Genomic DNA, 25,235 nt, shown 5'->3' with positions numbered 1-25,235 from the left:
TTTGACTAAGTGTTTGGTCGTCTGCATGAATATCTTTTTATGCAGCTTGGTGCTAAATTTATTCCAATAGTGCTTCTGTGAAGCGCCGTGCAATGTTTCACTCTGTATCTAACCCCGTGCTGTGCCTGCCCTGGGAGTGTTTGATGGGACAGTGTAGAAGGAGCTTTACTTTCTATCTACCCCATGCTGTACCTGCCCTGGGAGTGTTTGATGCGACAGTGTAGAGAGAGCTTTACTCTGTATTTTATCCTGTGCTGTACCTACCCTGGGAGTTTTTGATGGAACAGTGTAGAGGGAGCTTTACTCTGTATCTAACCCATGCTGTACCTGCCCTGGGAGTGTTTGATGGGACAGTGTAGAGGGAGCTTTACTCTGCATCTAACCCCGGTGCTGTACCTGCCCTGGGAGTGTTTGATGGAAGAGTGTAGAGGGAGCTTTACTCTGTATCTAACTCCCTGTACGTGACCTGGGAGTATTTGATGGGACAGTGTAGAGGGAGCTGTACTCTGTATCTAACTCCATGTACGTGCCCTGGGAGTGCTGATGGGACAGTGTAGAGGGAGCTTTACTCTGCATCTAACTCCCTGTACGTGACCTGGGAGTATTTGATGGGACAGTGCAGAGGGAGCTGTACTCTGTATCTAACTCCATGTACGTGCCCTGGGAGTGCTGATGGGACAGTGTAGAGGGAGCTTTACTCTGCATCTAACCTCGTGCTGTGCCTGCCCTGGGAGTGTTTGATGGGACAGTGTAGAGGGAGCTTTACTCTGTATCTAACCCCGTGCTATACCTGCGCTGGGAGTGTGTGATGGGACAGTGTAGAGGGAGCTTTACGCTGCATCTAACCCATATTGTACCTGCCCTGGAGTGTTTGATGGGACAGTGTAGGGAGAGCTTTACACTGGATCTAACCCCATGCTGTACCTGCCACGTGAGTGTTTGATGGGACAGTGTAGAGGGAGCTTTACTCTGTATCTAAAACCGTGCTGTACCTGCCCTGGGAGTGTTTGATGGGACAGTGTAGAGGGAGCTTTACTCAGTATCTAACCCCGTGCTTTACCTGCCCTGGGAGTGTTTGATGGGACAGTGTAGAGGGAGCTTTACTCTGTATCTAACCCCGTGCTGTACCTGCCCCAGGAGTGTTTGATGGGACAGTGTAGAGGGAGCTTTACTCAGTATCTAACCCCGTGCTTTACCTGCCCTGGGAGTGTTTGATGGGACAGTGTAGAGGGATCTTTACTCTGTATCTAACCTCCTGTACCTGCCATGGGACTGTTTGATGGAACAGTGCAGCAGGAGCTTTGCTCTGTATCTAACCCGTGCTCTACCTGCCCTGGGAGTGTTAGATTGGACAATGCAGAGGGAGCTTCACTCTCTATCTAACCCCGTGCTGCACCGGCCCTGGGACTGTTTGATGGGATACTGTAGTTGGAGCTTTACTCTGTATCTAACCCCGTGCTGTACCTCCCCTGGGAGTGTTTGATGGGACAGTGTAGAGGGAGCTTTGCTCTGTATCCAACACGTGCTGTACCTGTCCTGGGTGTGTTTGATGGCACAGTATAGAACGAGCTTTACTCTGCATCTAACCCCGTGCTGTAAATGCCAACAAGCAGTGCAGGAGCTACTTCAAGACTCTGCACCAACACTTTCCTGCTGCTGCCCAGGAAGCGATCACGGCAAGATGGCCAAATTTGATGGAGACGTTGATTTTCCCCTGGGTTCTGTATAAAGCCCATCTCTGCTTCGTGTTGCAAATGGCGTGGTGACTGCAGCAGCTGCTGTGAAACCAGGCTTGAGGGGCTGTAGGGCCTACTCCTGCTCCTATTTATGTGCCAGCACAATGCACCAGGAGCAGAACTTCAGGCACTCCGCTACATTTACAAACAGCCAAAATTATTTGAATTCCCACGCAGTGGGCAGGCAGGACCGGTGAACCAGGCAGCCAAACATCTTGCGCACACTCCAGATCCCAGACTAGATCCACTAGTTTGTATTAAATTTGGATTCGATTGCAGCAACACGGTCACTGAACCCCTTAAAGCACCAACGTGCTGTGGCTGAGCATGTCTATTCCCAACCCTGCTCCTTCACTGAAGGTGTTGCTACAGTTGTACAGGGCCTTGGTGAGGCCACACCTGGAGTATTGTGTACAGTTTTGGTCTCCTAACTTGAGGAAGGACATTCTTGCTATTGAGGGAGTGCAGCGAAGGTTCACCAGTCTGATTCCCGGGATGGCGGGACTGACCTATCAAGAAACACTGGATCAACTGGGCTTGTATTCACTGGAGTTCAGAAGAATGAGAGAGGATCTCATAGAAACGTTTAAAATTCTGATGGGTTTAGACAGGTTAGATGCAGGAAGAATGTTCCCAATGTTGGGGAAGTCCAGAACCAGGGGTCACAGTCTAAGGATAAGGGGTAAGCCATTTAGGACCGAGATGAGGAGAAACTTCTTCACACAGAGAGTGGTGAACCTGTGGAATTCTCTACCATAGAAAGTTGTTGAGGACAATTCACAAAATATATTCAAAAAGGAGTTAGATGTAGTCCTTACTACTAGGGGGATCAAGGGGTATGGCGAGAAAGAAGGAATGGGGTACTGAAGTTGCATGTTCAGCCATGAACCCATTGAATGGCGGTGCAGGCTCGAAGGGCCGAATGGCCTACTCCTGCACCTATTTTCTATGTTTCTATGTATCTAACCCTGTGCATGTCCTGCCCTGGGAGTGTTTGATGGGACAGTGTAGAGGGAGCTTTACTCTGTATCTAACCCCGTGCTTTACCTGCCCTGGGAGGGTTTGATGGGACAGTGTAGAGTGAGTTTTACTCTGGATCTAACCCCGTGCTGTACAAGCCCTGGGAGTGTGTGATGGGACAGTGTAGAAGGAGCTTTACTCTGTATCTTACCCGTGCTGTACCTGCCCTGGGAGTGTTTGATGGCACAGTGTAGAGGGAGCTTTACTCTGTATCTAACCCCGTGCTATACCTGCGCTGGGAGTGTTTGATGGAACAGTGCAGAGGAAGCTTTACTCTGTATCCAACCTGTGCTGTACCTGCCCTGAGAGTGTTTGATGGGATAGTATAGAGGGATCTTTGCTCCGGATCTAACACCGTGCTGTGCCTGCCCTGGAGTGTTTGATGGGACAGTGTAGGGGAAGCTTTAATCTGTTTCTAACCCACGCTGAAGCTGCCCTGGGTGTATGTGATGGGAGAGTGAAACGGGAGCTTTACTCTGTATCTAACCCCGTGCTGTACTTGCCTTGGAAGTGTTTGATGGAGCAGTGTAGAAGGAGATTTACTCTGTATCTAACCCACGTTGTACCTGCCCTGGGTATGTTTGATGGGACAGTGTAGAGGGAGCTTTACTCTGTATCTAACCCCCTGTACCTGCCCTGGGAGTGTTTGATGGGACAGTGTAGAGGGAGCTTTACTCTGTATCTAACACCGAGCTGTACCTGCCCTGGGAGTGTTTGATGGGGACAGTGTAGAGGGAGTTTTACTCTATATCTAACCCACGCTGTACCTGCCATGGGAGTGTTTGATGGGACAGTGTAGAGGGAGCTTTACTCTGTATCTAACCCCGTGCTGTATCTGCCCTGGGAGTGTGTGATGGGACAGTGTAGAGGGAGATTTACTCTGTATCTAACCCCGTGCTGTATCTGCCCTGGGAGTGTGTGATGGGACAGTGTAGAGGGAGATTTACTCTGTATCTAACCCCGTGCTGTCCTGCCCTGGAAATGATTGATGGAACCGTGTAGAGGGAGCTTTACTCTGTATCTAACCCACGCTGTACATGCCCTGGGTGTGTTTGATGGGACAATGTAGAGGGAGCTTTACTCTGTATCTAACCTCGTGCTGTAGAAACATAGAAACAGAGAAAATAGGTGCTGAAGTAGGCCATTCGGCCCTTTGAGCCTGCACCGTCATTCAATAAGATCATGGCTGATTATTCCTTCAGTACCTTTCCTGCTTTTTCTCCATATCCCTTGATCCCTTTAGCCGTAAGGGCCATATCTAACTCCCTCTTAAATATATCCAATGAACTTGCATCAACAACTCTCTGCGGCAGGGAATTCCACAGGTTAACAACTCGCTGAGTGAAGAAGTTTCTCCTCACCTCAGTCCTAAATGGCCTATCCCTTATCCTAAGTCTATGTCCCTTGGTTCTGGACTTCCCCAACATCGGGAACATTCTTCCCACATCTAACTGTCCAGTCCCGTCAGAATCTTATACGTTTCTATGAGATCCCCTCTCATCCTGCTAAACTCCAGTGAATAAAGGCCCAGTTGATCCAGTCTCTCCTCATATGATAGTCCAGCCATCCCTGGAATCAGTCTAGTGAACCTTCGCTGCACTCCCTCAATAGCAAGAACGTCCTTCCTCAGATTAGGTGAGCAAAACTGAACACAATGTTCCAGGTGAGGCCTCACTAAGGCCCTGTACAACTGCAGTCAGACCTCCCTGCTCCTATACTCAAATCCATTAGCTATGAAGGCCAACATAACATTTGCCTTCCTTACCGCCTGCTGTACCTGCATGCCCACTTTCAGTGACTGATGAACCATGACACCCAGGTCTCGATGCACCTCCCCTTTTCCTAATCTGCCGCCATTCAGAAAATGTACCTGCCCTCGGAGTGTGTGATGGGACAGTGCAGAGGGAGCTTTACTCTGTATCGAACGTGTGCTGTACCTGCCCTGGGAGTGTTTGATGGGACAGTGTAGAGGGAGCTTTACTCTGTATCCAACCCATGCTGTACCTGTCCTGGGAGTGTTGGATGGGACAGTGTTGAGGGAGCTTTACTCTGTATCTAACCCCCTGTACCTGCCCTGGGAGTGTTTGATGGGACAGTGTAGAGGGAGCTTTACTCTGTATCTAACACCGTGCTGTACCTGCCCTGGGAATGTTTGATGGGACAGTGTTGAGGGAGCTTTACTCTGTATCTAACCCCATGCTGTACCTGTCCTGGGAGTGTTTGATGGGACAGTGTTGAGGGAGTTTTACTCTGTATCTAACCACGTGCAGTACCTACCCTGGGAATGTTTGATGGGACAGTGTAGAGGGAGCTTTACTCTGTATCTAATCACTGTACCTGCCCTGGGAGTATTTGATGGGACAGTGTACAGGGACATTTATTCTGTATCTAACCCCATGCAGTCCTACCTTGGGAGTGTTTGATTGGACAGTGTAGAGGGAGCTTTACTCTGTATCTAACCTCGTGCTGTAGAAATATAGAAACAGAGAAAATAAGTGCAGGAGTAGGCCATTCGGCCTTTTGAGCCTGCACCGTCATTCAATAAGATCATGGCTGATCATTCCTTCAGTACCTTTCCTGCTTTTTCTCCATATCCCTTGACTCCCTTAGCCGTAAGGGCCATATCTAACTCCCTCTTAAATGTATCCAATGAACTTGCATCAACAACTCTCTGCGGCAGGGAATTCCACAGGTTAACAACTCGCTGAGTGAAGAAGTTTCTCCTCACCTCAGTCCTAAATAGCCTACCCCTTATCCTAAGGCTATGCCCCCTGGTTCTGGACTTCCCCAACATCGGGAACATTCTTCCCGCATCTAACTGTCCAGTCCCGTCAGAATCTTATACGTTTCTATGAGATCCCCTCTCATCCTGCTAAACTCCAGTGAATAAAGGCCCAGTTGATCCAGTCTCTCCTCATATGATAGTCCAGCCATCCCTGGAATCAGTCTAATGAACCTTCGCTGCACTCCCTCAATAGCAAGAACGTCCTTCCTCAGATTAGGTGAGCAAAACTGAACACAATGTTCCAGGTGAGGCCTCACTAAGGCCCTGTACAACTACAGTAAGACCTCCCTGCTCCTATACTCAAATCGACTAGCTATTAAGGCCAACATACCATTTGCCTTCCTTACCGCCTACTGTACCTGCATGCCCACTTTCAGTGACTGATGAACCATGACACCCAGGTCTCGTTGCACCTCCCCTTTTCCTAATCTGCCGCCATTCAGAAAATGTACCTGCCCTCGGAGTGTGTGATGGGTCAGCGCAGAGGGAGCTTTACTCTGTATCGAACGTGTGCTGTACCTGCCCTGGGAGTGTTTGATGGGACAGTGTAGAGGGAGCTTTACTCTGTATCCAACCCATGCTGTACCTGTCCTGGGAGTGTTGAATGGGACAGTGTTGAGGGAGTTTTACTCTGTATCTAACCACGTGCAGTACCTACCCTGGGAATGTTTGATGGGACAGTGTAGAGGGAGCTTTACTCTGTATCTAATCACTGTACCTGCCCTAGGAGTATTTGATGGGACAGTGTAGAGGGAGCTTTACTCTGTATCTAACCTCGTGCTGTAGAAATATAGAAACAGAGAAAATAAGTGCAGGAGTAGGCCAATCGGCCTTTTGAGCCTGCACCGTCATTCAATAAGATCATGGCTGATCATTCCTTCAGTACCCTTCCTGCTTTTTTTCCATATCCCTTGATCCCCTTAGCCGTAAGGGCCATATCTAACTCCCTCTTAAATGTATCCAATGAACTTGCATCAACAACTCTCTGCGGCAGGGAATTCCACAGGTTAACAACTCGCTGAGTGAAGAAGTTTCTCCTCACCTCAGTCCTAAATGGCCTACCCCTTATCCTAAGGCTATGTCCCCTGGTTCTGGACATCCCCAACATCGGGAACATTCTTCCCGCATCTAACTGTCCAGTCCCGTCAGAATCTTATACGTTTCTATGAGATCCCCTCTCATCCTGCTAAACTCCAGTGAATAAAGGCCCAGTTGATCCAGTCTCTCCTCATATGATGGTCCAGCCATCCCTGGAATCAGTCTAGTGAACCTTCGCTGCACTCCCTCAATAGCAAGAACGTCCTTTCTCAGATTAGGTGAGCAAAACTGAACACAATGTTCCAGGTGAGGCCTTACTAAGGCCCTGTACAACTACAGTAAGACCTCCCTGCTCCTATACTCAAGTCCACTAGCTATTAAGGCCAACATATCATTTGCCTTCCTTACCGCCTACTGTACCTGCATGCCCACTTTCAGTGACTGATGAACCATGACACCCAGGTCTCGTTGCAACTCCCCTTTTCCTAATCTGCCACCATTCAGATTATGTACCTGCCCTCGGAGTGTGTGATGGGACAGTGTAGAGGGAGCTTTACTCTGTATCTAATCCATGCTGTACCTGACCTGGGAGTGTTTGATGGGACAGTGTGGAGGGAGCTTTACTCTGTATCTCAACCCGTGCTGTACCTGCAATGGAGTGTTTGATGGAACAGTGTAGAGGAAGCTTTACTCTGTATCCAACCCATGCTGTACCTGCCCTGGGAGTGTTGGATGGGACAGTGTAGAGGGAACTTTCCTCTGTATCTAACCCCATTCTGTAGCTGTCCTGGGAGTGTTTGATGGGACAGTGTAGAGGGAACTTTCGTCTGTATCCAACCCGTGCTGTACCTGCCCTGGGAATGTCTGATGGGATAGTGTATAGGGAGCTCTTTACTCTGTATCTAACCCATGCTGTACCTGCTCTGGGAGTGTTTGATGGTACCGTGTAGTGGGAGCTTTCCTTGTGATCTGACCCCGTGCTGTACTTGTCCTGGGAGTGTTTGATGGGACAGTGTAGAGGGAGCTTTACTCTGTATCTAACCCCATTCTGTAGCTGTCCTGGGAGTGTTTGATGGGACAGTGTAGAGGGAACTTTCGTCTGTATCCAACCCGTGCTGTACCTGCCCTGGGAATGTCTGATGGGATAGTGTATAGGGAGCTCTTTACTCTGTATCTAACCCATGCTGTACCTGCTCTGGGAGTGTTTGATGGTACCGTGTAGTGGTAGCTTTCCTTGTGATCTGACCCCGTGCTGTACTTGTCCTGGGAGTGTTTGATGGGACAGTGTAGAGGGAGCTTTACTCTGTATCTAACCCTGTGATGTATCTGCCCTGGGAGTGTTTGATGGGACAGTGTAGGGGGAGCTTTACTCTATATCTATACCGTGTTGTACCTTCCCTTAGAGTGTTTTGATGGGACAGTGTAGAGGGAGCTTTACTCGGGATCTAACCCGTGCTATACCTACCCTGGAAGTGTTTGACGCGACTGTCTAGAGTGAGCTTTTCATTGTATGTAAGCCGTGCTGTACCTGCCCTGGGAGTGTGATAGGACAGTGTAGCGGGAGCTTTACTCTGTATCGAACCCCGTGCTGTACCTGACCTGGGAGTGTTTAATCGGACAGTGTAGAGGGAGCTTTACTTTGTATCTAACCCCGTGCTGTACCTGTCTTCGGAGTATTTGATGGGACAGTGTAAAGGAATATTTACTCTGTATCTAACCCAGTGCTGTCCTGCCTTGGGAGTGTTTGATGGAACAGTGTAGAGGGAGCTTTACTCTGTATCAAACCCCGTGGAGTACCTGCCCTGGGAATGTTTGATGGAACAGTGTAGAGGGAGCATTCGTTAAGAATGTCCTATTGAGTAGGGGTGAGGATCTTTGCTCAGATAATTGAGGACTTTGCCCTTCTAAAAAAAGGAAAACTTATTTGAGGACATCATTTCATTGTGAGGTGGATAAGAATGCGGTTCTATATCTGTGCAGACAACTGATGTGATCCTGCTTCTATAGAGCTCATAGACTGTGGAAATCAAATCAACAACTGCAGTGGTGGTGCAATCGATGTCGCTTTTGCCGATGCTCATAGATTGGGTGAGTAACAATTCCGACATTTCTTCCTCGGAGCCTTCCTGGTCGCTCAGTGGATTATGTACTGCTCTGCACAGGACTGGCCTGTACCAAAAGGTCAATACCAGCTTATGTTGCAATCTTTCCTGGGGGTCCATGTACATGAAACACAAATAGTTATCATGCAGGTACAGCAAGTGATCAGGAAGGGCAATGGAATGTTGGCCTTTATTGCAAGAGGGATCGAGTATAAAAGCAGGGAAGTCCTGCTACAACTCACCAATACCACAGGGTATTGGTGAGGCCACACCTGGAGTACTGCGTACAGTTTTGGTCTCTGTATTTAAGGTGGGATATACTTGCAGTTCAGAGAAAGTTCACTGGGTTGATTCCTGAGATGAGCGGGTTGACTTATGAAAAACAGATGAGCAGGTTGGGCCTATGCTCATTGGAGTTTGGAAGAATGAGAGGTGATCTTATTGAAACATATAAAATACTGAGGAGGCTTGACAAGGTGGATGCAGAGAGGATGTTTCCCCCTGTGGGGGAGTCCAAAACTAGGGGGTATAGTTTCAGAATAAGGGGTCACCCATTGAGGACTGAGATGAGGAGTAATTTATTTTCTCAAAGAGTCGTAAATCTATGGAATTCTCTACCTCAGAGAGCTGTGGAGGCTGGGTCATTGAATATATTTAAGGTGGAGATGGACAGATTTTTGAGCGATAAGTGAGTGGACAGGGAAGTGGAGTTGAGGCCAAGATCAGATCAGCCATGATCTTATTAAATGGCGGAGCAGGCTCGAGGGGCCGAATGGCCGACTCCTGCTCCTATTTCTTATGTTCTTATGTTATGGGATGGGGGACTTCAGTTACGCGGAGAGACTAGAGAAGCTGGAGTAAAAACAGAAAATGCTGGAAACACTCAGCAGGTCAAGCAGCATCTATAGAAACATAGAAACATAGAAACATAGAAAATAGGTGCAGGAGCAGGCCATTCAGCCCTTCTAGCCTGCACCGCCATTCAATGAGTTCATGGCTGAACATGAAACTTCAGTACCCCCTTCCTGCTTTCTCGCCATAACCCTTGATCCCCCGAGTAGTAAGGACTTCATCTAACTCCCTTTTGAATATATTTAGTGAATTGGCCTCAACTACTTTCTGTGGTAGAGAATTCCACAGGTTCACCACTCTCTGGGTGAAGAAGTTTCTCCTCATCTCGGTCCTAAATGGCTTACCCCTTATCCTCAGACTGTGACCCCTGGTTCTGGACTTCCCCAACATTGGGAACATTCTTTCTGCATCTAACCTGTCTAAACCCGTCAGAATTTTAAACGTTTCTATGAGGTCCCCTCTCATTCTTCTGAACTCCAGTGAATACAAGCCCAATTGATCCAATCTTTCTTGATAGGTCAGTCCCGCCATCCCGGGAATCAGTCTGGTGAACCTTCGCTGCACTCCCTCAATAGCAAGAATGTCCTTCCTCAAGTTAGGAGACCAAAACTGTACACAATACTCCAGGTGTGGCCTCACCAAGGCCCTGTACAACTGTAGCAACACCTCCCTGCCCCTGTATTCAAATCCCCTTGCTATGAAGGCCAACATGCCATTTGCTTTCTTAACCGCCTGCTGTACCTGCATGCCAACCTTCAATGACTGATGTACCATGACACCCAGGTCTCGTTGCACCTTCCCTTTTCCTAATCTGTCACCATTCAGATAATAGTCTGTCTCTCTGTTTTTACCACCAAAGTGGATAACCTCACATTTATCCACATTATACTTCATCTGCCATGCATTTGCCCACTCACCTAACCTATCCAAGTCACTCTGCAGCCTAATAGCATCCTCCTCGCAGCTCACACTGCCACCCAACTTAGTATCATCCGCAAATTTGGAGATACTGCATTTAATCCCCTCGTCTAAATCATTAATGTACAATGTAAACAGCTGGGGCCCCAGCACAGAACCTTGCGGCACTCCACTAGTCACTGCCTGCCATTCTGAAAAGTACCCGTTTACTCCTACTCTTTGCTTCCTGTCTGACAACCAGTTCTCAATCCACGTCAGCACACTACCCCCAATCCCATGTGCTTTAACTTTGCACATTAATCTCTTGTGTGGGACCTTGTCGAAAGCCTTCTGAAAGTCCAAATATACCACATCAACTGGTTCTCCTTTGTCCACTTTACTGGAAACATCCTCAAAAAATTCCAGAAGATTTGTCAAGCATGATTTCCCTTTCACAAATCCATGCTGACTTGGACCTATCATGTCACCATTTTCCAGATGCACTGCTATGACATCCTTAATAATTGATTCCATCATTTTACCCACTACTGAGGTCAGGCTGACCGGTCTATAATTCCCTGTTTTCTCTCTCCCTCCTTTTTTAAAAAGTGGGGTTACATTGGCTACCCTCCACTCCATAGGAACTGATCCAGAGTCAATGGAATGTTGGAAAATGACTGTCAATGCATCCGCTATTTCCAAGGCCACCTCCTTAAGTACTCTAGGATGCAGGCCATCAGGCCCTGGGGATTTATCTGCCTTCAATCCCATCAATTTCCCCAACACAATTTCCCGACTAATAAAGATTTCCCTCAGTTCCTCTTCCTTACTAGACCCTCTGACCCCTTTTATATCCGGAAGGTTGTTTGTATCCTCCTTAGTGAATACCGAACCAAAGTACTTGTTCAATTGATCCGCCATTTCTTTGTTCCCCGTTATGACTTCCCCTGATTCTGACTGCAGGGGACCTACGTTTGTCTTCACCAACCTTTTTCTCTTTACATACCTATAGAAACTTTTGCAATCCGCCTTAATGTTCCCTGCAAGCTTCTTCTCGTACTCCATTTTCCCTGTCCTAATCAAACCCTTTGTCCTCCTCTGCTGAGTTCTAAATTTCTCCCAGTCCCCAGGTTCGCTGCTATTTCTGGCCAATTTGTATGCCACTTCCTTGGCTTTAATACTATCCCTGATTTCCCTAGATAGCCACGGTTGAGCCACCTTCCCCTTTTTATTTTTACGCCAGACAGGAATGTACAATTGTTGTACTTCATCCATGCGGTCTCTAAATGTCTGCCATTGCCCATCCACAGTCAACCCCCTAAGTATCATTCGCCAATCTATCCTAGCCAATTCACGCCTCATACCTTCAAAGTTACCCTTCTTTAAGTTCTGGACCATGGTCTCTGAAATTACTGTTTCATTCTCCATCCTAATGCAGAATTCCACCATATTATGGTCACTCTTCCCCAAGGGGCCTCGCACAATGAGATTGCTAATTAATCCTCTCTCATTACACAACACCCAGTCTAAGATGGCCTCCCCCCTAGTTGGTTCCTCAACATATTGGTCTAGAAAACCATCCCTTATGCACTCCAGGAAATCCTCCTCCACCGTATTGCTTCCAGTTTGGCTAGCCCAATCTATGTGCATATTAAAGTCACCCATTATAACTGCTACACCTTTATTGCATGCACCCCTAATTTCCTGTTTGATGCCCTCCCCAACATCCCTATTACTGTTTGGAGGTCTGTACACAACTCCTACTAACGAGAGAGAAACAGAGTTGCCGTTTCAGGTCGATGGCCCTGAAAGGTGGGAGGGAAGGTCTGTGATAGGGTGGAAGGCAGGAGAGATTCAATGACAAAAGGGAAATGGTGCAAGGAAAAAGGAAACGGTAATGGGACAAGTAAAGAAACAAAAGATGAGTCTCGATAGGGTTAAATGGGAATGGCAGAATATCAACAGCTTCCATGTAGAGGGAAAACAAATAGGGGCAGAGGTTATGCTCTGAAATTGTTCAAATTGATATTGAGTCCAGAAGGCTGTAAAGTGCCTAAGCGAAAGATGTGGTGCTGTTCCTTGAGCTGACATTGAGCTTCGTTGGAACAGTGTAAGAAGCCGAAGATGGAGAGGTCAGAGTGGGAATGGAGCGAGGAATTAAAGTGAACTGAACAGAAATGTTCCGCAAAGCGATCACACAATCTACGTTTGGTCTCCCCAGTGTAGAGGAGACCGCATCGTGAGCAACGAATACAGAATACTAAATTGTAAGAAATACAAGCAAATCGCTGTTTCACCTGGAAGGAGTGTTTGCGGCCCTAGACAGTGGGAAGGGAGGACATAAAAGGGCAGGTGTTGCATTAAAACTAAAATTAAAATCGGGGATGAAAAAGAGTCCAGAATTGGAGGAGGGCCGAGATTCCGGAGGGTTGTAGGACTGGAGGAGGTTAGAGAGATAGGGAAGAGGCGAGCGCCATGGAGGGATTTAAAAGCGAAGATGAGAAAATTAAATTTGAGGTGTTGTCGGTACAGGAGCCAATGTAGGTCAGTGAGTACAGGGGGTGATGGGTGAACGGGACTTGGTGTGAGTTAGGTACAAGGCAGCAGAGTTTCAGATAACCTCAAGTTTATGGGCAACACAAAGAGTCTGTGCCCTTTTACCTCCCTTTTACTCCTGGAAGATAAGAATTCTTTGGGTGCCAAGCAGAAGGAAATTGGCCCTGGTCTAATGATAAGGAACGATCACATGATCCTATACCCACCAAAAATATCATGCCCCTGTGTGAAGAATAACTGGTGACTTAACTTTCAAAATTAATTAATGAATGTCTATGGCTTAAAATAATTAAATTACAGCAGGTTTTATCATGTCTAGGACTCATGAGTGAGGACAACTATAAGTACACAGCAAAGGAGGGGAAATGCGAACTTAAAGATAAAGAAGTTGTGGCTAGGATCGATCATTGCATTTGGATTAAGCCGGATGAATCTGGTAAGTCTGGCGCTGGGTGGAGAAGCAGGTCTATTCCTAGTCCCCTAACTCCACTTCCATTTCAAGATATGTTCTACCCTAAAGGTGTACTGAGGCCAGGTATAGTGTGTGAGATGTGTGATATTGAGGCCCATGTATCGCTGTGTGAGATGTGTGAGATTGAGGCCCATGTATCGCTGTGTGTGATTGAGTCCCAGGTATCGCTGTACTACCTTTGTTCTTTATATCAGAGACTTTCCACACCTCCATCCTCGGGCACTGCATTCTAGACTCCATGTTGATATAACTGCTGATGGCCTCCTCCTTTACTGAACATATTGTCTATTTATAGAACCTTCAGCCCATTGTAATCAAGGTCAGCAATGAGCCCCATTTAAGAAAATAAAATTCGCTATAATATGTAGCTTGAAGCTGAATAACAATTTGAAAAGAACTTTTTAGCTTTGCCCAAGTTCAGATACAGCAATATCATATTTGTATAGGATAGGATCAACACAGGAACAGGAGTCGGCCATTCAGCCCCTTGAGCCTCTTCCGCCGTTCAATGAGATTTGTATCTGAACTCCATCTACCCACCTTGGTTCCGTAACCCTTAAAACCCTTTACCAACTAATATACCCTTACTATACAGTATAAATGCGCATGAGGCCCATACTTGAGAGAAGGTCACTCTGTGACCAGTAACCTTTATTAGCCAGCACTGAAGTGATGAAGGTGGGTGGAGCTTCCCCTTTTATATCTGAATGTCCAGGTTAGGAGTGTCTCCCACAAGTTCACCACCTAGTGGTCAATGTTCTCACAGTGTACAACTTAGGTCAGTTTATACATGGGTTACAATGACAGTTGAATACATGACATCACCTCCCCCCCAAAGTCTTATTCGGATCACAGGTTAAGTCTCTCTGGTGGTTTAAGCTCCCTTGTAGAGCGCCTGAGTTGGGGCTCCGGTTGTTGGGCGCTGGCCTGAGTGTCTGCTGTTTGCGATGCCTCAGGCCTGTGCGGACTGCCCACAGTGATTGGGCTCTCCTCCGCTTGGTTCCGGTGTTCGGTCACCTGTTGAGGAGTGAACTCTACATCGTGTTCTTCCTCTGCTTCTATGGGGTTGCTGAATCTCCTTTTTGTTTGATCCACGTATTTGCGGCAGATTTGTCTATTGGTAAGTTTAACTACCAGAATCCTATTCCCCTCTTTGGCAACCACAGTGCCTGCGAGCCATTTAGGTCCTGCAGCGTAGTTGAGGACAAAGACAGGGTCATTGACATCAATACATCGCGCCCTCGCATTCCCGTCATGGTAGTCATATTGTGACTTGCGCCTGCTCTTAACAATTTCTTTCATGGTGGGGTGTATAAGGGATAACCTGGTTTTGAGCGTCCTTTTCATTAATAGCTCTGCGGGTGGGACCCCTGTGACCGAGTGTGGTCGGGATCTATTGGCCAACAGGAGGCGTGATAAGCGGCTTTGTAGGGAATCTCTTTGGATTCTGAGCATCCCCTGTTTGATTATCTGCACTGCTCGTTCTGCCTGGCCGTTTGAGGCCGGCTTGAACAGTGCCGGTTTTGACATGGTTGATACCATTTCCTGCCATGAAGTCCTGGAATTCAATGCTTGTAAAGCACGTGCCATTGTCGCTGACCAAGACGTCCGGTAGACCATGAACGGCGAACATTGCCCATAGACTTTCTACCGTGGCAGAGGATGTGCTTGAATTGATAATGTCACACTCGATCCATTTGGAGTGGGCGTCTACTACAACCAAAAACATTTTTCCCATGAAAGGACCTACGTAGTCCACATGGATGCGTGACCATGGCTTGCGGGCCAGGACCAGGGGCTAAGGGGGGCTTCCCTGGGCGCATTGCCCAGCTGGGCACATGTGTTGCACCTGCGAACACAAAGTTCCAGGTCTGCATCTATCCCTGGCCACCAAAAGTGTGACCTGGCAATTGCCTTCACCATGACAATGCCCGGGTGCTCATTGTGGAGTTCTCTGATAAACATCTCTCTGCCCATCTGGGGCATGACTACTCAGTTTCCCCACAGTAGGCAATCGGCCTGAATCGAGAGTTCATCCTTGCGCCTGTGAAATGGTTTGAATTCTTCACGGCATGCCACATACGTAGCTGCCCAGTTCCCATTCAGGACACATTTCTTGACTAACGACAGTAGCGGGTCTCTATTTGTCCAGACTTTGATCTGACGGGCTGTCACGGGTGAGCCTTCGCTTTCGAAAGCTTCAACAGCCATGACCATCTCAGCAGCATGCTCGATTGCTCCCTCGGTGGTGGCAAGTGGGAGCCTGCTGAGTGCATCGGCACAGTTTTCAGTGCCCGGTCTGTGCCGAATTGTGTAGTCATAGGCGGCTAACGTGAGTGCTCATCTCTGTATGTGGGCCGATGCATTTGCATTTATGGCCTTGTTGTCGGCTAAAAGGGACGTTAGGGGTTTGTGATCTGTCTCCAGCTCAAATTTGCTGCCAAACAAGTACTGGTGCATTTTTTTTACTGCATATACACATGCAAACGCTTCCTTTTCTACCATCCCGTAGCCCCTTTCTGCCTGGGACAGACTTCTGGAGGCATAAGCTACCGGCTGTAACTGACCATTGGCATTAACATGCTGCAACACACACCCGACCCCATAGGACGATGCATCGCACGTTAAAACAAGTTTCTTACATGGGTCATGTAGCGTTAACAGATTGTTGGAGCATAACAAGTTGCGTGCTCTATCAAAAGCCCTTTCCTGGCTGTCCTCCCCAGACCCAATTGCGATCTTTGCATAGGAGCACGTGTAGCGGCTCTAACAGCGTGCTCAATTTGGGAAGAAAGTCACCAAATAGTTCCAGAGCCCCAGGAACGAACGCAGCTCCGTCGTGTTGCGGGGTCTGGGTGCTCTCTGGATCGCTTCCGTTTTGGACGCAGTAGGTCTGATCCCGTCTGCTGCTACCCTCATCCCCAGGAATTCTACCTCTGGAGCTAGGAAGATGCACTTCGCCTTTTTCAGTCACAGCCCTACCCGGTCCAGTCTGCGTAGTACCTCCTCCAGGTTGTGGAGGTGTACTTCAGTATCGCAACCCGTAATGAGGATGTCGTCTTGAAAAACCATCATCCTTGGAATCGACTTCAGGAGGCTTTCCATATTTTGTTGAAAGATCACGGCGGCCGAGCGAATCCCGAACGGACATCTGTTGTATTCAAACAGCCCCTTGTGTGTCGTGATGGTGGTCAGCTTCTTCGACTCACTCGCCAGCTTCTGGGTCATGTAAGCTGAGGTCAGGTCCAATTTTGAAAAATGTTTGCCACCGGATAGCGTCGCAAAGTGGTCCTCTGCTCTCGGTAGCGGGTACTGGTCTTGGAGTGACACCCGATTGATGGTGGCCTTGTAATCGCCACATATCTTGACTGACCCATCCACCTTGAGCACCGGCACAATCGGGCTCGCCCAGTCACTGAATTCGACTGGCGAGATGATGCCTTCCCTCAGCAGGCGGTCCAATTCGCTTTCTATCTTTTCCCGCATCACATACGGCACCGCTCTGGCCTTGTGGTATACTGGCCTGGCGTCCGGGTTTATGTGAATCACCGGGTTGAAATAATGAGTCAAATTTGTCCAGGACCTGTGAGCATGATACTCGCTCCACAGAAGAAATTGCATTGCCATCGCCCCATTTCCAGTTCATGACAGCAAGCCAACTCCTCCCCAGTAGTGCGGGACCGTCCCCCGGGACAATCCAGAGTGGCAATCTGTTCTCCGAACCTTTGTGGGTTATGACTACCGTGGCGCTGCCTAGCACCGGAATGATCTCCTTTGTATATGTCCGTAGCTGTGAGTCAATCGGCAATAATTTTGGCCTCCTGGCCTTGGATGCCCACAACTTGTCGAACTGTTTGATACTCATCAGGGACTGGCTGGCCCCCGTGTCTAGCTCCATTGATACTGGGATGCCATTGAGGAACACTTTCATCATTATCGGTGGTGTCCTGGTGTATGAACTGTACATGTGCTCCACATGAACTCGCTGAATTTCAGCCTCCAGCAATTTCCCCCAGTGTTTATTTGGCCTCGTAGGACTTACATCGGGCCCGTCCTCCTCGTACATCAACCTGGCTGCAGGCTTCCTGCACATACGCGCCAAGTGACCGCTGACGTTGCAGTTTCTGCAGGTATATTGCTGATACCTGCAAGCTCTGGCTGTGTGTTTGCCTCCACACCTCCAACATGAGCCGTTGTTAGAAACAGAAGGTCCATTACCAGTCGATCATCTCTGACTGTCTCTGTAACTGTCCTTAAGCCGCACCATTGACAGGTATTGATGCCCCATTACTGGCCGCATTGTCCCTTGCGATGGCATGAATCGCCGTTCAGCTAGCCTTTGTCTCTGTTGAATTCCCCCTTTGGGTTCGACTACATGCTCGGGCATTTCCGATTGCCCCTGCCTGCCTGAAGAACTGTGTCCCGCATTAACAATGTTGACTCCCTGTCCATTTGCTGCATTTAAGCCAAGATTGTTGTCAAACATCATTCTGGTCTCTTCTTCTCCTGAGGTAAATGTCTGGGCCATCAAAGCCGCCGTTTCCAGGGTCAAATCTTTGGTCGCAATCAGTTTCCTGAAAACCCCAGCGTGCCCGATTCCCTCAATAAAAAAGTCTAGCAGCATCTCCGCTCTGCATGCATCTGGGAACTTACATAGGCTCGCCAGTCGCTGGAGGTCTGCCACGAAGACTGGAACGCTTTGCCCTTCTCGCTGCTGGTGCGTGTAAAACCGGTGTCTCGCCATGTGCATGCTGCTCGCCGGTTTAAGGTGTTCCCCGATCAACTTACTGAGCTCTTGTCCGCCGGCTTCTCTGGCGCTAGTGCGTCCTGGATCCACAAACTGTCAGGAGATGAGCCCTGCGTTTGTCGGCTGCATCCTGTCCCAACCATTCCTTGGTGACGAAACTTTGCTGTAGTCTCTCAATAAAATCGTCCCAATCATCACCAACACAGTACCTCTCACCTGTGCTGCTAGTGGCCATGGTTTAACTCCAAGTTTCTTGTCATCAATAATATGTCCTTACTATATAGTATAAATGCACACGAGGCCCATGCTTGAGAGAAGATCACTCTGTGACCAGTAACCTTTATTAGCCAGCACTGAAGTGATGAAGGTGGGCGGAGCTTCCCCTTTTATACCTGAAAGTCCAGGTTAGGAGTGTCTCCCACAAGTTCACCACCTAGTGGTCAATGTTCTCACGGTGTACAACTTAGGTCAGTTTATACATGGGTTACAATGACAGTTGAATACATGACACTAACAATATTTATCGATCTCAATTTTGAAATTTTCAATTAACCCAAGCCTTAACAGCTTTTTGGGCAGAGACTTCCAGATTCCCACCACCCTTTGTGTGAAGAAGTGCTTCTTGACATCACCCCTGAACGGCCTGGCTCTGATTTTAAGGTTCTGCCCCCACCAGAGGAAATTGTTTCTCTCTGTCCACCCTATCAACTCTTTTAATTATCTTCAACTCCTTGATCAGATCACCCCTGGACCTTCTTATCTCGAGGGAATACAAGCCTCGAAGCAACCAGTCCTCATAATTTAACCCATTTAGCCCTGGTATCGGCTTTTGCATTGTAAAATCGCGCATGCGCAAAATTTAAACGGGTCGCGCATCAATTTAAAGAGACCACTCACCAAAAAATGAGGGAACATTGCATCTGACGTGAATGTATTTTTAAATTTTTTGGCAAATAAAATGTAACTTATTTAACAACAGAAAATCCTGAAGTGGCTCGGTGTCAAATTTTGTTTGATAACGCTCCTGTGAAACACCTTGGGATGTTTTAGTACATTAAAAGTGCTGTATAAATACAAGTTGTTGTTGTTTCCAGACGCTGTGACTGTATGATGTCAATTTATTTTAATTTCAGTAATGAAACAGTTTGTGGCAAAGAATGGAACAATTGTAGCCCTATTCAGTTTTAAAGGAGAACAGGTGCGTAAATGTGGCACACAGGTACAGTTTTGTCTGAATCTGTTCCAGAGTCGAGTGTGTCCTGCTGTAATTTGAGATTGACCAGAATGGTACCAGGGATGAGGGACTTCGGTTACATGGAGAGACTGGAGAAGCTGGAAATGTTCTGCTTAGAGCAGAGAAGGTTAAGGGGAGAGTTAATAAAGGTGATCAAAATTATGAGGGTGGTTTGACGGAGTAGATGGGGAGAAACTGTTCCCGGGGCAGGAGGGTGGGTAACCAGAGGGACACAGATTGACGATAATCGGCGATGGAACCAGAGGGGGAGAGGAGGAGAATGTTTTTACGCAGCGAGTTGCTGTGATCGGGAACGCGCTGCCTGAAAGGGCGGTGGGAGCAGATTCAGTAGTAACTTTCAAAAGGGTATGTAGTTGATTAGAACAAAAAAATGTCAAAGCTTTGGGGAAAGAGCAGCGCTGAGGGGGGGTGGGGGACTAATTGGATCGCTCTTTCAAAGAGCAGGCACGATGGGACAAATGGTCTCCTTCTGTGCTGTAAGATTCTACGACATTATTCAGTGAGGACCAAGAAACCTAGATGAGTTTTCTTCCCTCCCTTAACCAAAACACTGAGGCTATTTGTTACATCATTGGGATCATTGAACGCAGCACAGACCAACAATCAGACCGTGGGCTTACTGCCCAGTTACAAGCTGCCTTTAGTGTCAGAAAGCATTGGGGGTAACATAGAGCTCGAGCCTAAAAAAAAACTTGCATTTATTTAGTGCCTTTCATTACCTCAGGTCACCTCAAAGCTCTTAGTAGCTAATGAAGGTCTTGTTTTTGAAGTATGGTCACTGTTGCAATGTAGGAAACAAGGCAGCGTATTTCCGCCCAGCAAGCTCCCACAAACAGCAATATGATAATGACCAGATCATTCATTTTTAGTGATGTTGATTGAGGGATAAATATGGTCCCTAGGACACCGGGGAGAACTCCCCTGCTTGTCTTCCAACAATGGCCGTGGGGTCTTTTACATCAACCTGAGAGGGCAGACGGGGCCTTGATTTAATGTCGCCTCCGACAGTGCAGCGCTCCCTCAGCACTGGCACTGGGAGTATTGGCCTGGGTTTTCTGCATAAGTTTCTAGAGTGGGGCTCGAACCCACAACCTTCTGATTCAGGAGAGCGAGAGAGAGAGATACGCACTGAACCATGACTGATGCATCTAAAGTATGTCTGTGATGGTAGCTTGATGTTTCCTAACATTTCCAGCTCTACAACCCTTCGAGACCTCTGCCCTTTCCCAATTCTGGCCTTGTGAGCATCCCTGATTTTAATCGCTCCACTATTGGCGGCCGTGCCTTCAAATGTCTAGGTTCTAGGTTCTCGAATTCCCTTCCTAAACCTCTCCCCTCCCCTCTCTCTCCTCCTTTAATACGCTTATTAAAACCGACCACTTTTGAGCAAGCTTTTGGTTACCTGTCTAATATCTCATGTGGCTCGGGTTCAAATCTTGTTCGATAACGCTTTTGTGAAGCGCCTTGGAACGTTTTGCTATGTTAAAGGCACTATATAAATGCTGTTGTTAATGGAACCATGGAAAGCTTGGCTCATGAGCTGATGTCTGCATTTAGTCACAGACAATAAAAAGCAATAGCTGAGAATATTGTTCGAGGATATTGTGGACTTTCACAGTTGTGACCACTTGTTGTTTTTCTCTCCAGTTCACGAATTACAAAGATGGTATTCTGCGATCTAACTGCCCTGCCAATAAGCTGGACCATGCCATGTTGATTGTTGGTTATGGTATAGGTATGTAGCCCTATTTATTCTCTCACCAACCTGTTCCAAATACACAGTGAATGTCACCAAAACCCTTCCTTTCGAAAAGTGAGATTACATAGAACCACATCGAGTCCACAGCACAGAAACAGGCCTTTCGCCCAACTGGTCTGTGCCGGCGTTTATGCTCCACATGAGCCTCCTCCCAACCTGCGGCATCTAACCCTATTTCCAATGAGTATGTGTCGGCTGTGGCTCAGTGAGTAGCACACTCACCTCTGAATCAGAAGGCTGTGGGTTCAAGTCCCACTCCAGGGACTTGAGCACATAAAAAATATCTAGGCTGACACTCCAGTGCAGCACTGAGGGAGTGCCGCACTGTTGGAGGGCCAGTACTAAGGGAGTGCCATCCTTCAGATGGACGTAAAAGATCCCATGGCACTATTTTGAAGAAGAGCAGGGGGGAGTTCTCCCCGGTGTCCTGGGGTCAATATTTATCCCTCAACCAACATCACTAAAACAGATGATCTGGGTCATTATCACATTGCTGTGTGTGGGAGCTTGCTGTGTGCAAGTGGGCTGCCGCGTTTCCCACATTACAACAGTGACTACACTTCAAAAGTACTTCATGAACAGTAAAATGCCACGAGGATCTTTGCCATCGTGTATAATAGAATACACAAAATGCTGAAAATCCTCAGCACAGCAGGCAGCGTCAGAGAGGATGGTGAAAATGCGGCAGGGGGTGAGATTGTAAGAAGGGATGGGCTCAGAGGAAAGTGAAAGGGAAGAAAGCTCTGGATGGGGGCGTCGGTGTCCAAGAGCTATTGCAGCTTGTAATCCTTGACACCTGAAAGGATAAAAAAAGTCTTTTGTTAAAGCGCCGGATGAGGCGAAGGATGAAATGGAATTGCGGACCAGGACCGGCATCCGAGATAGAATGAGTCGCTGTTGCTGACAGCGTGCACATGGTGTCGCTTGGCGTTGAGCGTGGCTCTTAGGATGCGGCGAGAGCAATGGTTCGAGGAACGCTGAATATCTTGGCGATGGATGTAATCATGGGTGGGTCCGAAACATGAAGGGTGGAATTTCACTTGTGTCCATGTGAAATAAACTGGAGCATAAGAACATAAGAATTAGGAGCAGGAGTCGGCCATTCGGACCCTCGAGCCTGCTCCGCCATTCAGTGAGATCATGGCGGATCTTAGACATCAACTTCACTTTCCCGCCCAATCCCCATATCCCTTTATTCCCTTAATATCCAAAAATTTATCGATCTCTGCCTTGAATATACTCAAAGACAGTCTCCACAGCCCTCTAGGGAGGAGAATTCCAAAGATTCACCACCCTCTGAGTGAAGAAATTCCTCCTCATCTTTGTCCTAAATGGCCGACCCCTTATCCTGAGACTGTGACCCCTGGTTCTAGACTCTCCAGCCCGGGGAAGACATCTTCACTGTATCTACCCTGTCAAGACCTGTAAGAATTTTGTATGTTTCAATAGATCACCTCTCATTCTTCAAAACTCTAGAGTATTGGCATTATGTTCTTAGGAGCAGGAGTCGGTCATTTGGCCCCTCGAGCCTGCTCCGTCTTTCAGTGAGATCATGGCTGATCTTTGTCCTCAACTACACTTTCCTGCCCGATGCCCATATCCCTTGCTTCCCCTAAAGTCCAAAGATCTATCAATCTCAGTCTTGAATATATTCAAAGACTGAGCCTCCACAGCCCTCTGGGGCAGAGAATTCCAAAGATTCACCACCCTCTGAGTGAAGAAATTCCTCCTCGTCTCAGTCCTAAATGGCCAACCACTTATCCTGAGTCTATGCCTGCTAGTTTTAGACACTACAGCCAGGGGAAACAACCTCTCAGCATATATCCCCTGTCAATCCCCTTCGGAACCTTCTACGTTTCAATGAGATCACCTCTCATTCTAAACGGCAGGAAAATTCAGCCCATCATAGGATTGGCCTCTTATCCCAGGGATCAATCTAGTGAACCTTTGTTGCACTGCCTCCAAGGCAAGTATATCCTTCCTTAGATAAGGAGACCAAAACTGTGCGCAGTACTCCAGGTATGGTCTCATCAGGGCCCTGTACAGTTGTAGCAAGACTTCCTGACTCTTGTACTCCAACCCCTTTACAATAAAGGACAACATGCCATTCGCCTTCCTTATTGCTTGCTGTACCTGCAGGCTAGCTTTCTGTGTCTCTTGCATGAGGACACCCAAATCTCTCTGAACATCAACATTTAAGAGGTTGTGTCATCGCAACACAAAAAACGATGACTTGCAATAAAAATGGGGCACAACACAGCAACATTGATCCTAAGTTAACGCACTGGAGGAATAAGATTCAATGCGCCATTTCTTGTACTTGACTATTCCGGCAACAGTTTGTTATGTACGTTACATTTATGTGGAAGCCCTCATCCATGCTTTCGTTACCTCCAGACTACTCCAACTCTCTCTTGGCCGGTCTCCCAACTTCCTTAAACTTCAGCTCATCCAAAACCTTCCTTAAACTTCAGCCCCATACCCTAACTCGCAACAAGTCCCGTTCGCTCAACATCCCATCCCATGCTCGCTAACCTACATTGGCTCCCATTTCAGCAACGCCTCGATTTCAAAATTCTCATCCTCATATCCAAATCCTTCCTTGGCCCTCGCCCACCCGCGCCCCCCACCCCCCCCCCCCCGCACTCCATCTCTGTGATCTCCTCCAGTCCCTGCAACCATCCGAGATCTCTGCATCCCAGCCCACACTGCGATATGTGTGTGCACTAGGTCCGTGCAGCAAAGCTGGTCTCCAGTCGTCTTGGGTAATCCCTGCCACTGGACCAAGACCTCGCTCTGTCAAGCCCGTGTGGTGGCTGGTGTGCAACAGCCACCCCACATTAAAAAAATGCAAGCACAGGCATCTTCCACCCTTCAGGATGTCGTTCGGGTCCTTCATTGAAACACCTGTGAACTCGTCCTTTTTTTGGCATGGAAGCAAGTCATCCTCGTTTCGAGGACCCGCCTATGATGATGCGCCCCTCCAATTCTGGCCTCTTGTGCATCCCAGATTTTAATCGCTCCACCGCGGGCGATCCTGCCTTAGCTCTGGAATTCCCTCCCTAAACCTCTCTGCCTCTCCTTTACGACTTAACTTGAAGACTTTTGCTCCATTATCCTAATGTTTCCTTAAGCGGCTAATTTTGTCTTCTAACGCTCCTGTGAAGCGCCTTGGGATGAAGGTACTCTGTTGGGTCATTTAACAATTAGTATCTCGTTTTCAACAGAGTCCAATACTCCATACTGGATTGTGAAGAACAGCTGGGGAAATGACTGGGGTGAAAAGGTGAGTAAACATTGGACATTACACAGGATTACACTGGATATACGGCACAGAAACAGGCCCTTCAGCCCAACCAGTCCATGCCGGCGTTTATGCTCCACTTGAGCCTCCTCCTGTCTTTCCTCATCTAAATCTATCAGCATAACCCACTATTCCCTTCTCCCTCATATGTTTGTCCAGCCTCCCCTTAAATACATCGATACTATTCACCTCAACCCCTCCCTGTGGCAGCGAGTTCCACATTCTCACCCCTCTCTGGTTAAAGAAGTTTCTCCTGAATTCCCCATTGGATTTCTGGGTGACTATCTTATATTGATGGCCTCTAGTTATGCTCTTCCCCACAAGTGGAAACATTCTCTGTGTCCACTCTATCCAAACCTTTCATCATTTTAAAGACCTCTATTAGGTCACCCCTCAGCCTTCTCGTCTCAAGAGAAAAGAGATCCAGCCTGTTCACCCTTTCCTGATAGGTATAACCTCGCATTTCTGGTACCATCCTTGTAAATCTTCTCGGCACCCTCTCCAGTGCCTCTATATCCTTTTTATAATATGGCGACCAGAACTGTACGCAGTGCTCCAAGTGTGGTCTAACCAAGCTTAGTGGCATTAGTCCTAAATTATCTTCTCTCTATTTGATCGGTACTACAATAAATATTCCTATCCTACATTAACCGTCGCATATACTCTTCCTGCAATCTGTGTGTTGAAATGTATACTCATGAACTCTAATCTT

At 47.7% G+C, this 25,235-nt stretch overlaps 1 long non-coding RNA gene across 1 annotated transcript; it reads left to right on the top strand.

Moving 5' to 3' along the window:
* The first annotated feature begins 19,341 nt into the window (after positions 1 to 19,341).
* LOC139239344 (uncharacterized) lies at positions 19,342 to 24,498 on the top strand. Its single transcript, XR_011588633.1, has 3 exons — positions 19,342 to 19,403; positions 21,108 to 21,195; positions 24,447 to 24,498. It is a non-coding gene; the product is annotated as an uncharacterized lncRNA (long non-coding RNA).
* Positions 24,499 to 25,235: the final 737 nt, after the last annotated feature.

This window comes from Pristiophorus japonicus, chromosome 27 (assembly GCF_044704955.1).
Source record: "Pristiophorus japonicus isolate sPriJap1 chromosome 27, sPriJap1.hap1, whole genome shotgun sequence".
NCBI classification, from domain to species: Eukaryota; Metazoa; Chordata; class Chondrichthyes; family Pristiophoridae; genus Pristiophorus; species Pristiophorus japonicus.
This window is presented reverse-complemented; position numbering and strand designations above follow the sequence as displayed.